Below are 16,384 nucleotides of genomic sequence, written 5' to 3'. Positions count from 1 at the left end.
AAAAACAATTTCTTATAAAGACATCAACTGAAGTCGGTGGTATAATTATTAGCAAAGTAGCAATGCAACTAAATTAAGTCGACCAAAATTAGTATGCTTTGTAAAGAAGTATATAAATATACGCCAGCTCCAAACCTGCTAATATAAAGGAAAAAAATTTCTTGCAATATGAACATTTATATATGACCAAAATTTATCGAATCTTAATTAAAACACGCACTATATATTACCAAACACGCGTTAACAGGTTCCTATGGAACTTTATTACTTTTCTAGAATAAAGGTTGTAACTGGAGAATTTTAAAGGATTTGTATTGGTAAAAATATGTTCTTATGTTTAATTTTTGAAATGAGTTGATGAAGTAGATTGATGGAGATGAGATTATAACATTGAAAGTAATATTGTTTGCAGATAAATTTAGAGAGACAGTTTGAGACGGTAAATTATCTTAAATTCTCAAAAAGTGATGAATACAATATAAATTTTATTAAATAGTATTGGAATGAGATTAGTTCAGGAGTTTATTGTAGTTGCAATGGAGTTTTTCTAAAACGCTAAGTTACCAATCGATGTGAATATCACGTGGATAATACTAATTCCAAAATTTGTGGATGTTAAGAAGATCAAAGACTTTCGGCTGTTTAATATGATTGGTTGTGTATATAAGATGATATCTAAGGTATTGGTGAAAAGAATGAGGTCAGTAATGCCGAATTTTGTAGGGAAGACACAGAGTGTATTTGTGAAGGGTATACAAATTCATGACGGCACCCTCATTATTTGTGAGACGGTTCAATGGCTCAAGACGCGTAGGAAGAAGGCGGCAATTATCAAGTTAGATTTCTAAAAATCATATAATAGAGTCGGGTGAAATTTTGTGGATATTTTACTACAAAAGATAGACTTTGGACAAAAATAGAAGGATTGGATGAAGGAGTGTGCCAATACATACAACCACTATGTCAGTTCTGGTTAATGGGTCAGCAGCTATGCCGTTTAAAATGGAGAGGGGCCTTAAATAAGGAGATCCACTTTCTCCTCTTATGTTTGTTCTTGTGGTCGATCTATTGCATAGAATGTTGGGAGAAGCAGTAAGAAATCGGCGCATTGCTCCTTTATTGGTCGGGAGAGATCATATCGAGTTGCCACATCTCCAACTCCTCGCAGATGATACTATCTTGTTTTGCCTTGCGGAGACGGAGACAATTGTAAACTATAAAAGGCTATTGCGTTGTTTTGAGTTGATGTCTAGTTTGAGTATCAATTTCGACAAGTCGAACATAATTTCGGTTAATTGTGAGCAGGAGTGGGTGGTGCGCGCATGTGTGTGGTTTACTGGGTACAAAGAAACGGTATCTTACCTGTAAGATACCTTCGGATTTCTTTAGGAGCGAATCCGCAGTTGGTGAAGATTGAAGACTTGGAAACTGATCATAGATAATGTGGAAGAAAAGCACAGCTTATGAAAAGCGAATTGAAAGTTTTAAACAAAGCAGGTAAGCTGGTTCTCATCAAATTGGTGCTGAATAGTCTACTAGTCTATTGCCTTAGCCTGTACAAGATGCCAAAGGCAATTGCAGACAAGTTGATTGCATTATAGAAAAGATTTATGTGGAATAAAGAGGATGGTAATTATGGTATACCTCTAGTTAAGTGGAAAATAATTTAGACACCGCCGAAAAAGGCTGAGGTTTTGAGGGAGTCAGAGATGTAGTGTTTAGGAATACAACGTTTTTATTTAAGTGATATACGTTAGTGATTTTTAAAAGAGGACTGTCCATTGTAAAAAAAGATGATAACTATGATATACCTTTATTTTATTATAATGATTGAAACATATTATAACTAATTTATTACTATCTAATTTATCCCATAAATAAATCCTTTTGCTTCGATTTTACCATAAGTTACGTAAATTCAGACGTACACATTTTCGTACTAAATCCAATCTACATATTTTGATTTAGTATTGCTTTTATTAATTCGAATCTAATTGATTCGATTTATATTAAAAAAATATAAATTAAATTCAATTAATTTGATTTATATAGATAAACAAACGAAATATATAACTAATTTCACTTTAAGATATTTATGTAATTTTTTTCTTAATTCATTTATTTATATAATTTATCCCCAAACATATATATTTTCACTCAAATATATAGTACGTAATGCTCAATTGTGGTGTCATCCTTCATATTTATGCTTTTAATATGAATAAGGTCATTTATGTGTAGTAGGACGATATAGTATACCCATGCTTATTAATCATACTTATATAACAATATTTCTATACATATGGAAATTATTTTTTTAAATAAAATAAAATAAAATTGAAGGGACCATATACTCTCGAAATCTCTACTAAGCTTTACTACTAATAAAACCAACTCACTTTATTTGTGGGGCTCTGGGCACAAGAATAATAATAACTAATTAATTATAACTATATATATCTTACAAAGTAAAGATCTAAAGAAATTGTTTGCAAGCTCCATTTAGGTAATTATCCTTTATTTGTTAAAAATAAAAAAATGTGATGACTCAATAGGTTTAGCCAAACTTAACTAAAGTTCAACACAAAATCATGTCAATGCATTAAGTGGAAGATAGAGAATTATGACGGAGACTAGCTAGGGCCATGTATTATTGATGATAAATTTCTTCATATGATCTTTATTAATTGTGTACCAATCTGTCAATCACACAACAGCTACTACTCCAAATCAAATACTATAAATCATATTAGAAAAAAGAAAAATGAATCGAATACAATTAAATTGACAGCTTGATTCATACCATCACCAACCCTAGTTTAGAAAAATTCGAGTAACGTTCAGCCTTATAATATAGTAAACTGTGATGCATTTATTCCAGCTAAACATACACTTCGATTTTTATTTTTTATTTTTTAAACAGACTTGTTTATTAATTCTTCTTACTTGATCTTGCTGACACCATCACATACACCACAACATGTGATAAACAAATTCACAATTTTGCAAGATTTTTTCTTATGTATAAATACTTAGTGCAATTATTATTACTAAATTTTGATTACCAGAGTTTGATCCATTGCGAATCATGTCACGGAAATGTGCATTTGGTTGAGAAATAAAGTTTTGCAAGATCGATGTACACCTTTTTTCCTTTTTTTTCTTTTGTCTCTTTTCATTGAAATTGTATGTGGGGTAGTTTGATTTTACTGAAAAATATTCATTGGTTATTGATGAAACTAGGCTGTTAATGAATTTTTTATGAAAATTTTAGGATAATTTAGGTGAAAAAAATAGTTTAAGGTTCAAAATTAGGTAGATATCTTAAAACTAATTTTTGTTACGCATCTATTTTAAATAATTTGATGTAAATCAAATCAATTTGATTTTATTTACATCATTTATATATAAATTAAATCAAATGAATCTGGTTCAATATATTGGATAATAAATTGAATTAAATTAATTTACTATTATATAGTAATAATATACATAATAAATCAAATCAGTTTAATTTAATTTACTATTTATACAGTTTATTATCATTTTTTATTTTTAAGTTAATTATTTATTTATTCTCGTCTAAGATATAGGGTATAGAGTTTAGGGTTTAATTTAAAACATAAATGTTAATAAGAAAATATCTACTATTTAGATTCAAATAAAATATAAAAAAATTAAAACAAGTAAAAACAGAAATTCAAATTTTATGTTTTAGTTTGAATTTCAGAAAATCTACATTATTTTTACAAATTTATAAATTTAAAATGGAATAATAAATAATTTTAAAAAATTTGTTAAAAATTTATTCTCTAACTAAATAAATAATTTTTAATAAATAATTTTATTTTTTTGTTTTTTTACAGTATTCTCTAACTTGGCAGATCAAAAATTAATCTGTTGTGAATCGAAGATCTATTTAAAAATTTAATTGTTGATCAATAAATTGCTACATTCGACACTTACTTAAACAAATTAGTGAATTAATTGCTAAACCAACCCGCTAATAACTTAATTGTTAAATTCAATTGTAATAAATTAAGCTCCATATAAATTAGTTAAATAATAAGATACGAGTCTCCGTGAAAGACCATAACACAACACTCTATTGATGACTTGATGACAAAGTTTTTTTAATTTTGAACATGTAAATGTGTAATACAAGTAGTATAGCTTTCCAAAAAGAGATTATTATAGTGTATAGTCCATAACTATAAGATTAAAGAATGGTTAATTAATGAGAGATGAAAAGAAGAGAGGGCCCCCCATGAGACAATAGACATTAGAACCCACTAAACATTCACTCGGTTCCCCACAAGAGTCTGAGATTCCAAGTCAATACAATGACACAAATAAATAATGACACAATCTTCCTATATCAACCTATTTTTTTTGTGCTAGATACCCTAGGATAAACATAAAAAAAATGTTGCCAACATGTGTTTTAAACATATATTTTAAAAATACTATAAAAATAATTATCAAAAGTTATTAAACAATTTTTTTAAATGTATTCTTGAAACATAAGATAGATAAATCTAAAAAAAAAACATAAATTATACGAAAACAGTTTAAAAATTAAAGAAAATTATTATATTATGTGATATTTTTATTTTTTATTTTTTCAATAAAAACGGTTGATGAAAAGCGAAAGAAAAATAAAAAATGGTTTTTATGCTATAAAAGATATAAGTTGTTAACAATTTTTTTTATAGGAATACATATTAAAGTTAATAATAAAAAATTTACATATAAAAATTACAAAACTTAAGTTTTAGATACATATATTGTGTATTTATTAAGAGAAAATATTGTAAAAATGATACTAATTAAATACTAATAATAATAATAGTGATATTAATAAATGACTTTAAAACACACATGTTAACAAAATCTTATGTATATAATTTTTACTAATAAAATATGTTTCTAAAAGTATCATAATAAATAAAAAAACATTATATTAAATAACTAAGTTCTTACATTTTAATACATTAAATATATTTATAAAAATATAAAAAAAAGTTATCATTATATTTTTTAAATATACGACAAACTAAATCCGCATGTACCATAAAATAGCAGGCATCATTAGTCACATATATACTACTATGACTTTTTTTTGTTCAAATATAGAAATTTTTATTTGATTTCAGAAAGAAATAATTGCTCCAACTTGGACAAGATATCAAGAGAAGTGGGTAAATACCAAATGATTATATAAATAACATTCGAAAGAAGTGATAAGAAGAAGAAATAAACAAAAGAGAAGAATTAAAATTGAATAAAAAAGATAAATTAAAATAAAAATCGAAAGATAGATTAAAATTAAATAGAAAGAGATTATTTTTATTTTTTATTTAATTTTTTAATATAATAATAAGTAGATTCATTCAATTCAACTTGTTCACATTATAGTTTAAAAATTGAATAAAAAAAATTACTCAATTTTTTATCTAATCTCTTGTGCAATAAAAAATAATAGATTCACTTAACTTTACTTATTTCTACTATAATTTTATTACGAAATAAAAAAAACACACATTTAATTTTATTACTTTATATTGGCTATAATAATTTATAAGATATTTATAATTTTTTATTATATCAAAATAAAAAATACTAAACTCAATAATATAAAATTTAATCTAATAATTAAATAAATAAAATGAAATTAAATATTTTAATATTAAAAATATAAATTAAGAATTATTAAATAATAATTAAACATTTTGTATTACTAAGATTTAAAGTAGGCGTTACAAGAGTGGGTGTTAGCTGTTAGTAGTGGGTGTTAGCTGTTAATTAATTAGTAGTGATGCTTTTCTATAAATATATAGTGTTAGCCCCCTGTTTCAATATACATATTACTCCATCTCTTTCTTCACTTTCACTTATTATTCTCTCCATTCTTGTTCTTGCTTTGAGATTCATTCACTAATTAACAAACAAGAACATGGAGTGGTTGGTGTCAATGCCAAAGGTGGAGTTGCATGCTCATCTCAATGGATCCATTAGAGACTCCACACTCCTGTATGTATATGAAGAAAATTTTATGCCTTAAGCTGTTCATCATCATCCTTTTATTTTATTTTTTTTATTATTATCTATATTCATTTATTTTGCAGAGAACTGACAAAGGCCTTAGGTGAAAAAGGTGTTATAAATTTCTCTCAAGTGGAGCATATTATCATGAAGTGTATGTATATATATATATATAATTAATAACCTTTTATTATTATTATTATTGTTTATCTTTTTGGCTCCTAAAAGACAAGCACAACCTCTTTATGTTCCTACTTGATTTTGATTCTTGATGCATTGTGTGTAAGCCTTTTAGCTCAATGTTGTTAACAAGAGCATCCATAGTGAGAGAAAATTTTAACATAGTCTAGTAATATTGAATATAGGAGATATGTGATTGGCTTTGAAGCTCAAGTTAGAATATTATCATATGTATTTGTCTTGCAGTTGATGAACGTTGTGATATGGAACTTGATGAGACGGATCCAACTGTCTGGCATTTGAAAATCTCTCTGAGAGATTGATTCTGCCTTTCCAGCATGAAGAGAAGCTTTTCGAGAATATAAGATCTAAAGTATCCAAGACTGGGGAATCAAATGAAGGTATTGTGGTTGACTTGCTTTCTATCATGCGAGGTTTCACTATTTGTACTGATCTCTCGTTTCAGAAATTAAGTTTCTTTTCACTTTTCTCGGATGGTTATTTTAAAAGCTGTTTGGTTATCTTTGTTGAAGGTTTTGGAAGATATGAACAAGAAATAAGTTCCTACATGTTCGATGGATGGTATGTGATTACATATTGTACAGATCTGTCTTTCCATCATCTTGGTGTTTTAGAGATTTATAATAGAATCTATATTTTACTGCTTAAGAAGTTTGGTTATAGTATGATTTTATGATAATATATTACTATCAATGTGAGATATGGTCCGGTTTATTTTACTCAAAACCTTTCTTTATGATAATATATGATTCATTGTTCAGGGAGGGTGCTAGTATCCATCTTGCTTTGGAACATGCTCTCGCCTCGCATAGGAGATTACGGTACGTGTGCCATCTCCCTCACATACAATAACTCTTTCGCCTGAAAAAAGGATCAGAAAAAACAAAAAAACCGCTCTTTCAGGGTTGTAGAGGATGTGCATCGTATATTCTTTACTCCATGAGACAGGGATGTAGTATGTATCGTTTTTTCCTTTGTGGTCATTATGGTACACTACAACAAAAACGCCATTTAGCGGCGGTTCCTGGAGCCGTTTAGCGGCGGTTTTGAACCGCCGCAAAACATTTCGCGGCGGTTTTATGAAACGCCGGAAGATAGGGCGCGGCAAAACGGATAGCGGCGGTTTTAGTCAACCGCTGGAATAACCGCCGCTAAATAACAAATAAACGAAAACAACATTTGTTTTGCGGCGGTTCTAAACCGCCGCCAAATTTTAGTATTTCCGTTCATAGTTATTAGAACCGGACCGGACCGTCCGGTGGTCCAACTGACTCAATCGTTAAACCCGCGCTTCCACCATTAGACCCACAACGTGTGGATCATTGTAGAATATCAACTTTGCAAAGCCTTCCACAAACGAAGAAGGTAGGGCTCGAACTTGGAACCTGGAGGAAGGAAAAGCTTTAATAATGTCATGTTACCACCAAGCCAAATGTCTCTTCGATGTATATAGCGCTAATAATTATATATATCATATGAACACATTTAATTGCCACATAGATTTTTGTTGTATACTTTATATATCTGATCATTGTTATTATAGGCACCTTATATATTGGGTAAAATTCACAATTAAATCAAATGGAGAACTAAATTACACAATTCTACCAAATTGAAAAACATTACCAGGATCTCCCAAAAGCATATTCTTATGTAATTCGAATCAGTCTCATTTGAATTAGACAAACAAACACTACTTTGAAAATATTAAAAATAAAATATTTTCTAAAAATATTTATTAAGATTTAGAATTTAGTCTTTAATATTTAAAATTAGTAAAATATTTGTCAAAAATATTATATTTTGTTAGTCAGTTAACATTATTGAATCTATTAACATTATTTTATTTTAAATTTAGTTATTATGAATTCTTATATCTAAGAATACAAGCTAAGATTGTTATTTAAAAAAAATTTAAATTTTTTATTTTAATAAATGCCCAACAAATCATTAAAATAAAAAAATGATAATTTAAAATTATAATTTTTGTAAAATTATAATGTTTTGAATTTTTAATGACTTATAGAAAATATTTTTAATTATTATTTTTAATATTTTATAGAAGATATATATAATTATTATTTTTAAAAAATGTTTGATTTTTAATTAGTTCACAATATGATTTTATTTTCTTCTTTTACATCCATATTTGAATGCAAATTTAAATGCCAATAAAGTAAATAAAAAATTCTTATTGGTAAATTTGTTCACATGAGTTAACATATATAGCTTATTTAACTTGTGAAATTTTTATTTATGTAAAACGAATGTAGAAAAAGTGTTACAAGTTTAAGTAACAATGATTTAAACATATATAGTTTAAGATAGTAGTATTTACTTAACTAGATTATACGTAAATGATTATTACTAAAGAAAACATTGCAATATGTGGTAATACGCATTTTGCGGCGGTTTAAAAGTAACCGCCGCAAAATGCTTAACAAGAAGTCACCGGCGGACATATCGCGGCGGTTTTCGAAAAGAAGCCACGAAATATAAACCTGACCGGCAATATAGCGGCGGTTTGAAGAAAACCGCCGCGAAATGTTAACCTTACAGCAATATAGCGGCGGTTTTAGCAAAACCGCCGCTAAATGTCGTCCGGATTGCAGCCCCAACCTTTAACCGCCGCTATATGTGCCGCAATTTGTCTTTTCGCGACACATTTACAAAACCGCCGCAAAATAAACGCCGCTATCTTAAGGATTTGTTGTAGTGGTACTTGCGTTGTTCCAGTATAACCGAAGACACTTCTGTTAGCAGATACATCTAATACAAAAAAAACATCTTCATAACCACAAACAGATACAAGATACAGACGCATCCAAAAAAGACGATTGCAAAAAAGATACCTCTAAAATTAAAAAGATACCTCCATTAATATTGTTTATTCTAATGGTATAACTAAAATATATTAAAATAGTAATAATAAAATTAAAAGTAAATATTAAAAATAAAATTAAACAAAAATTATATTTACTATCCTGTAAATATTTTTTAAATAAAAATTACATTATACACTTTTAAAATTTATTTTTTTAAGGTTAATTCTATGATACCTATTAATTGTTGTCTAATTTGCTTTTTGTGATAAGTTTTGAATTTTTAAAAATAATTTATTTTTATATCTTTTAAATTAAATATTAATTTTAATAAATAAGTATTACTTTTTAGGCACTATAATATTCACTTTTCTTTAATCTATAACTATCCATTATGTTAACTTTTATGAGTTGTTAAAGTGTTATTAAAAGCTTTTAAATATTTAGATGTATAAAAATAATAATTTTTTATTAACGTACATGTTAAGTAATTTTATTGTTCTATTAATAACAAATTTAAGACATAAAACATTAACAAATTTTGTTCAAATTATCAAAAATTAATGTTAATAATTCTAAAAAGTAATATCAAAATATATTAATTTTAATTAATATAATAAAAATAGTATATCATTGTAAATTTTTAACTAATAATTATAAATTTAAGTTATAATTTAATATAATATTTTAGAACAAAAAATTATTATATTTTGTATTTGACTGCTATTATATAAATTTTGTAAAGATGTACACATTTTTTCTTTTTTTTTTTCTTTTGTCTCTTTTCATTGAAATTGTATGTGAGGTAGTCTGATTTTATTGAAAAATATTTATTGGTTATTGAAACTAGGCTGTTAATGAATTTTGGACGAAAATTTTAGGATAATTTAGGTGAAAAATAGTTTAAAGTTTAAAATTACGTATATATCTTAAACCAATTTTTGTTAATCTATTCTACATAATTTGATGTAAATCAAATCAATTTAATTATTTGATTTACGTTATTTATATGTAAATTAAATCAAATGAATTTGGTTCAGTATGCTAAGTAGTAAATTAAATCAAATTGATTTACTATTATACAATAATAATATACATAGTAAATCGAATTAAGTTAATTCGATTGACTATTTATACAGTTTATTGATATTTTTTATTTTTAAATTAATTATTTATTTATTCTTGTTTAAGGTATAGGGTATAAAGTTTAGGGTTTAACTTTAAAACATAAATATCAATAAAAAAATATCTCTTATTTAGATTCAAACAAATATATAAAAAAATTAAATATAAATGTCAATAAAAAATTTCTCCTATTTAAATTCAAATAAAATATAAAAAAATTAAAACGAATAAGAACAAAAATTTAAATTTTGTGTTTTAATTCAAATTTCAGAAAATCTATATTTTTATAAATTTATAATTTTAAAATGAAATAATAAATTATTTTTAAAAATTTGTTAAAAATCATTTTTGAACTTATTAACATCTAAAGAATTATTATCAAAATTTTAATGTTAAAAAAATTATAATAAAGTATAGTATTTTAAGGTGACATAAGAGTTAAAATTTAATTTTTTAAAAAAAAATACAAAATAGCAGATAGTTAATTATACAATATGAAATTATCACTATATTTATACAATATATAATTTATAAAATAATTAAAATATTTTACTAATTAAATTATTATTTTATAAATATTATACTAATTAAAATATTTAGATTTAGATATATGTTTCACTATCACTTTTTGTCAACGCTTTTCAAAAGTAAGTTAACTTTTTTAAAAAATTTAATTATTCTATAAATTTTAAAAAATTTTAATTAAATTTTTATATTTTATCATCGTCAACCGGCCACTAAAAAAGGTGTGTTGTTAGTCTCTCTATCGTTTTAATTTTTTTTCTCTGGACCTATAGCTAGTTGTTTTAGCTTACTACATATATATACCCGTTATTAATGACATCAACATCACATAATCCCTTCAGTTATATGCCGTCATGATTTCTATATTAATAGTAAATAACATTTTTATATAAATATATATGTTTTAGCTAGCTTTGGCCTAGCCGTATGTGAAATGGTCACAAGATTATTATTATTATAGTTATTTAGATAGAATGACTTATGCATATAGTAGGATACATCATGGTGCCCCCTAATTTAATAAAAACTTAGTTAAACTTCTTATACATTCTCCCTAATATTAATCAATAACTTTTTCCTCACTGAATGTGATGGACATTTAGCATTAGTTGAAGTCTTAATCGTATAAATTTTTATTATCTGTCAAATGAATATGTCATAATATAATATAACAATGATAGATAAATAATAATAATAATCATCAATCAAGTATTACATAATATAATCTTATGCATGTTATTTAATTTAGAGGATTAATAAATTATCGAACAGATATGTGATACGCACTGCATATATATATATATATCTGATGTGCATTCACACCATATTGTATATCACTAGCTAGAAGGAAGACACTACTAGACGGGGACTCATAAACGGAAAAACCTTAACAACCCTGGCCTTTATTAAATACCAACTGATGACAATGGATTAGACTCAAATATAATTATTGTTTTATAATGAATAAATAAGGATTCTTTTGTTACATTATCAATCAATTGATACTATTTTCCTAGCTACCACAACTAATTAAAGGGAATCGTGTCATTATTTTCATATATGATATGATTTTGCAAACAGGTTTATATTAGGCTTAGGAGAAATTAATCATTTTCTTCATATCACCCTATCCCAAGGAATAAAAGAGAAAATTAAAGTTGTTTTAGTTTTTTTTTTAATTTAATTTTTTATGATATTTTTTAATCTGATAAGTGATCAAAAATTAACTCATTACAATTTTAAAAAATTATCTTTGTCTAATAAATTGATGTATATACAAAACAAAATTATTCAAATTTTCAATACTTATTTAACCATATAAATTAACTAACTACTGAATGGATGCAACCAAATTGGTTAAAGTTGTTTTTCTTCTAAGAGAAGAAATTAAAGTAAGATTAATATATTTAGTTACATGAATAAAATACATTATTGAATACGTGTAATATAAATTAATAAACAATATATTTTTATCCTCTCGTTTCTTTTTCTAGAAAAGCAATTCATTGGCAAAACATATGCTCATGTCAAAAATTTCTCCTGAAAATTGTATGAATTTCATCTTGTAATGAAAATTAAAGAAGTACTTGCTTGTTTTGTTGAACAATTATTATGCTATTATGATTACTAGAAAGTATAAAGAATTAATTTTAAAATTTATGATTTAAAATAAAAAATTTATTATTTAAAATTTAAAATTTAAAATAAATAATAAAATAATTTTTTTATTTTGGCTAAAAAAATTAGCTCTTTAGTATTACTTATCGTTAGAGAATGTTATTTTCAATTTTATTAGATTAACTTATATATAGCATTCTTCTTCGTTGTTAATTTTCCTTAAAGATGAGTAAAATTAATTATTTTTTTATCAGAATTTAATTATTAATTTAATTTTTTAGTCGATTAATTTAATGATAAATTTTTAACTTATATTTTTAAATATTATTAATTAATTATTGTATAATTGTGGCAAAGCTTTTTATGCTAGTGTGCGTGTGTTCTAAACCGCGCGCAATTTAGGACCCACACACCTATTTTTTATCAATATCACACTAATTCACTCACCCCATTCCAGTGATCATTACCTCATTCCAACATTGTATGCTTCTTTATTTTTGCATTTACTTGTCTTCTTATCCTGTTTTCTATTTTCAGGATGTTTGTCATAAGCAAAAACGGAAGCGGAAAAAAGAACACGCAGCACCAATTGATCTACCAACTGAAGGTAGCAACTCAGAAGTCGTCATACCCCATTGCTCATCTTAGCATGCACCGAGGACGATACAAACTTTTAAATGTGGGGAGGTCGTCCGACCAGTCGGTGTTTTTGGGTGACAAATTTCTAATTCCAACACTTTTGCATTTCATTTTGTTTAGATCTTTTAGGATTCTTTGCTGCATTTTCTTATTTTGCATATATATATATATAATAAGTTTAGTTAAAATAATAAAATTTTTCAAGAAAAACATTTTTTATAGGGCATTGACATTCCAATTGATTTAAGTGAAAACTTTTCATAGAACTTGCTTCAACTATATATTGTGGATCATGTTTTTGAGCTAAAAACACAAGCTTGTGAGATTTGAGCCTAATTGCGTGGTTACATCTTATAACCACTTATTTCCCTTCTTGTGTGCATTATTTTCTTCCTATGATTGTAATCTTTGATTTGTTTGATTCTTTATGTCCATTATTTTGTGTATACATACATTTATATGATTGAGGCCATCATTTTATTAGCTCACTTACCCAAATAAGCCTACCTTTTATCAACCTTTGTTAGCCAACTTTGACCTACGATTAACCCACTTTGTTCTCTAAGTTAGCACATTACAAGCCTTAAAGCAAAAAATAATAAATGTCCTTAATTTGGATCTTTGATTAGCTTAGACTAGTGAGTGTATATATCATCCAAGTGTGGGAAAACATGGGACATTGGTTGAGGTAAAAGGGTGTTTTTGTATTTTGATGAAAATATTGAAAATTGGATACATACCCATGTATTAATTAAATGTTTAGACCTTATGTATTAATTAAATGTTTAGATCTTATACATTGATGTTTTTTTATATAGTTTAGTTTGAAAGAAAAAAAAATGAGAAAAATAAAAGAAAAAAAAGAAATAAGTGTGGAAAAAAATATAGAAAAAGAAAGAAAAAGAAAAGCAAAAAAAAGGGAACAAAATGCTCCAAAGTAAAGTTCAATAAGAATCAATGCATATGGGTTGTGATAAAAAAGAGAATGCATGAGTATGTGAAAAAGTGAGGATTATGGGTAGTTAGGGTTAGCTTTGAAATTGTATAAGTTGTTATAGGTTAGGTGGGAAGTTTAGATTAATCAAAGATTCGAATTCAAGCCCACTTGACCATATGCATCCTACCTTGACCCTAGCCCCATTACAACCTTATGAATAAGACCTCATGATATTTGTATGCATGCATGAAATAATTGTCGATTGTTAGATAAAAAACAAATCTTGGAAAGCATGATTAGGGGAGAATTGAGTGAATCAACTCCATACACTTGAGTGACTAGAGCGGATACACATCCGGTGAAGATTCGATTGCTCAAATACATGTTTTCACCTATGATCATCACTTTTCTTGCAAGTTTGTAAAAATCTTTAATAACTCAATTCAATTGTGGATTTGTTTAATTGCTATTACTTTAGCCCTTATGCTTATATATGTTCTCTTGGAAGTTAATTTATTTTGACCAAATAGTTGCATTCATTTAGATAGATTGCATGTAGATAGATTGCATTTAATTAGTTTGCATTGAATAAATGTTGATACCCTTTGATTATTTCTTGATTCTAGCATGAGGACATACTTGGTTTAAGTGTGAGGAGTTTGATAAACCCCATTTTTAGAGTTTATTTTGTGCTTGATTTAGAAAATTTTATCAACTTTTCTCATATTTATTCAATGAAATGGCATGGTTGATATATTATAATAATCAATATATTATAATATATGAAAGTTGATATATTATAATAATCAATATATTTTTATCCTCTCGTTTCTTTTTCTAGAAAAGCAATTCATTGGCAAAACATATGCTCATGTCAACAATTTCTCCTGAAAATTGTATGAATTTCATCTTGTAATGAAAATTAAAGAAGTACTTGCTTGTTTTGTTGAACAATTATTATGCTATTATGATTACTAGAAAGTATAAAGAATTAATTTTAAAATTTATGATTTAAAATTAAAAATTTATTATTTAAAATTTAAAATTTAAAATAAATAATAAAATAATTTTTTTTTATTTTGGCTAAAAAAATTAGCTCTTTAGTATTACTTATCGTTAGAGAATGTTATTTACAATTTTATTAGATTAACTTATATATAGCATTCTTCTTCGCTGTTAATTTTTCTTAAAACCAAAAAATCAAAGATGAGTAAAATTAATTATTTTTTATTAGAATTTAATTATTAATTTAATTTTTTAGTCGATTAATTTAATAATAAATTTTTAACTTATATTTTTAAATATTATTAATTGATTATTGACTAAAAAAATTAAATTTGACTAGTCTTTTAATATTTTTCTTTTCTTAATTATAACGTACATGGTCAAGTAACCATAAGGAAAATTAAATTATAAAGAACAAAGTACGTACAGTTCAAAGGTTTCACAAGTGATTAATTTCTTGAGATTCTATATAAGGAAACAACCCATGTGATAATTTAATTTAATTTCTTGAGTTTATATTCTCTCGCTTGATTTTTCTTTGAAATTTTTTCGATGGTCGAGAGTTTTTCACGATGGCCTAACAAGTGGTATCAGAATTGATGGCCCGTGGAGAGCTCTCAACTACCGGAGAGATTTTGGGGATGAATCAATAAGTTAATGGATCTCTCGTCTTATAAATTTCTTATTCTTTCTTGCTTTTTTTGATGTGAGACTAAGTTCATGCACTCCTCACACTTGCAATATTAACAATCTCCTCATCAAGTGTGAGTCTCCACATCAAGCACCAACTCCCCCTCTTTCTAGCTCCTCCACCATGAGTATTCGTCCATCACATCGCACTAACTTCATGCACTCCTCACACTTGCAACATTAACATTCTCCCCCTCAAGTGTGAGCCTCCACATCAAGCACCAACTCCCTCTCTTTCTAGCTCCTCCACCATGAGTATTCGTCCATCACACTTGTTGGGCCGCCCGTTGAAAGCTCCCGACCACCGGGAAGATTTCGGGGAGGAATCAAGTGGGATAACATAAGATGAGAAGACACCACATCCAACTCAAAACCTTAAGGTCGTAAGTTAATGGGTCTCTCATCTAATAAACCCTTTACTCTTCCTTGTTTTCTTTGATGTGGGACTAACTTCATGCACTCCTCACACTTGCAACATTAACAAAGCTTGGCCTATATATATTGTCCCAGTTCATCCCTTCTTCTCAACTATGAGTGCTATACCCTTCTTTTCCACTACAGCCATTGTATCAAACTAAAGTGAGGGACGTTTAGAAAGAAACACTGACTAGTTGAATTATTAGAGATAATACACAAACCATATATAAGCCAAGAAGCGGAGATGATTTTGAAAGCATGCAGTTGGTTGGTGTTAATGACGTTTATGGTATTAGGGAGCAAGAAAAGCTTGTGCTTCTCCCAAGAAACTTGCATTTTACGGTGTGGCAAACTCAGCAAC

General features: G+C 26.8%; 1 long non-coding RNA gene across 1 annotated transcript; it reads left to right on the top strand.

The window, feature by feature from the left end:
* The first annotated feature begins 5,799 nt into the window (after window positions 1–5,799).
* On the top strand, window positions 5,800–15,769 carry LOC112795860 (uncharacterized). Its single transcript, XR_003198977.2, has 6 exons — window positions 5,800–6,033; window positions 6,129–6,199; window positions 6,472–6,626; window positions 6,759–6,807; window positions 7,008–7,067; window positions 12,873–15,769. It is a non-coding gene; the product is annotated as an uncharacterized lncRNA (long non-coding RNA).
* The last annotated feature ends 615 nt before the right edge of the window (window positions 15,770–16,384 follow it).

Source organism: Arachis hypogaea, chromosome 4 (genome assembly GCF_003086295.3).
Source record: "Arachis hypogaea cultivar Tifrunner chromosome 4, arahy.Tifrunner.gnm2.J5K5, whole genome shotgun sequence".
Taxonomy (NCBI): domain Eukaryota; kingdom Viridiplantae; phylum Streptophyta; class Magnoliopsida; order Fabales; family Fabaceae; genus Arachis; species Arachis hypogaea.
Note: the sequence above shows the minus strand (reverse complement) of the source record. Positions and strands in the feature narration are given on the sequence as shown.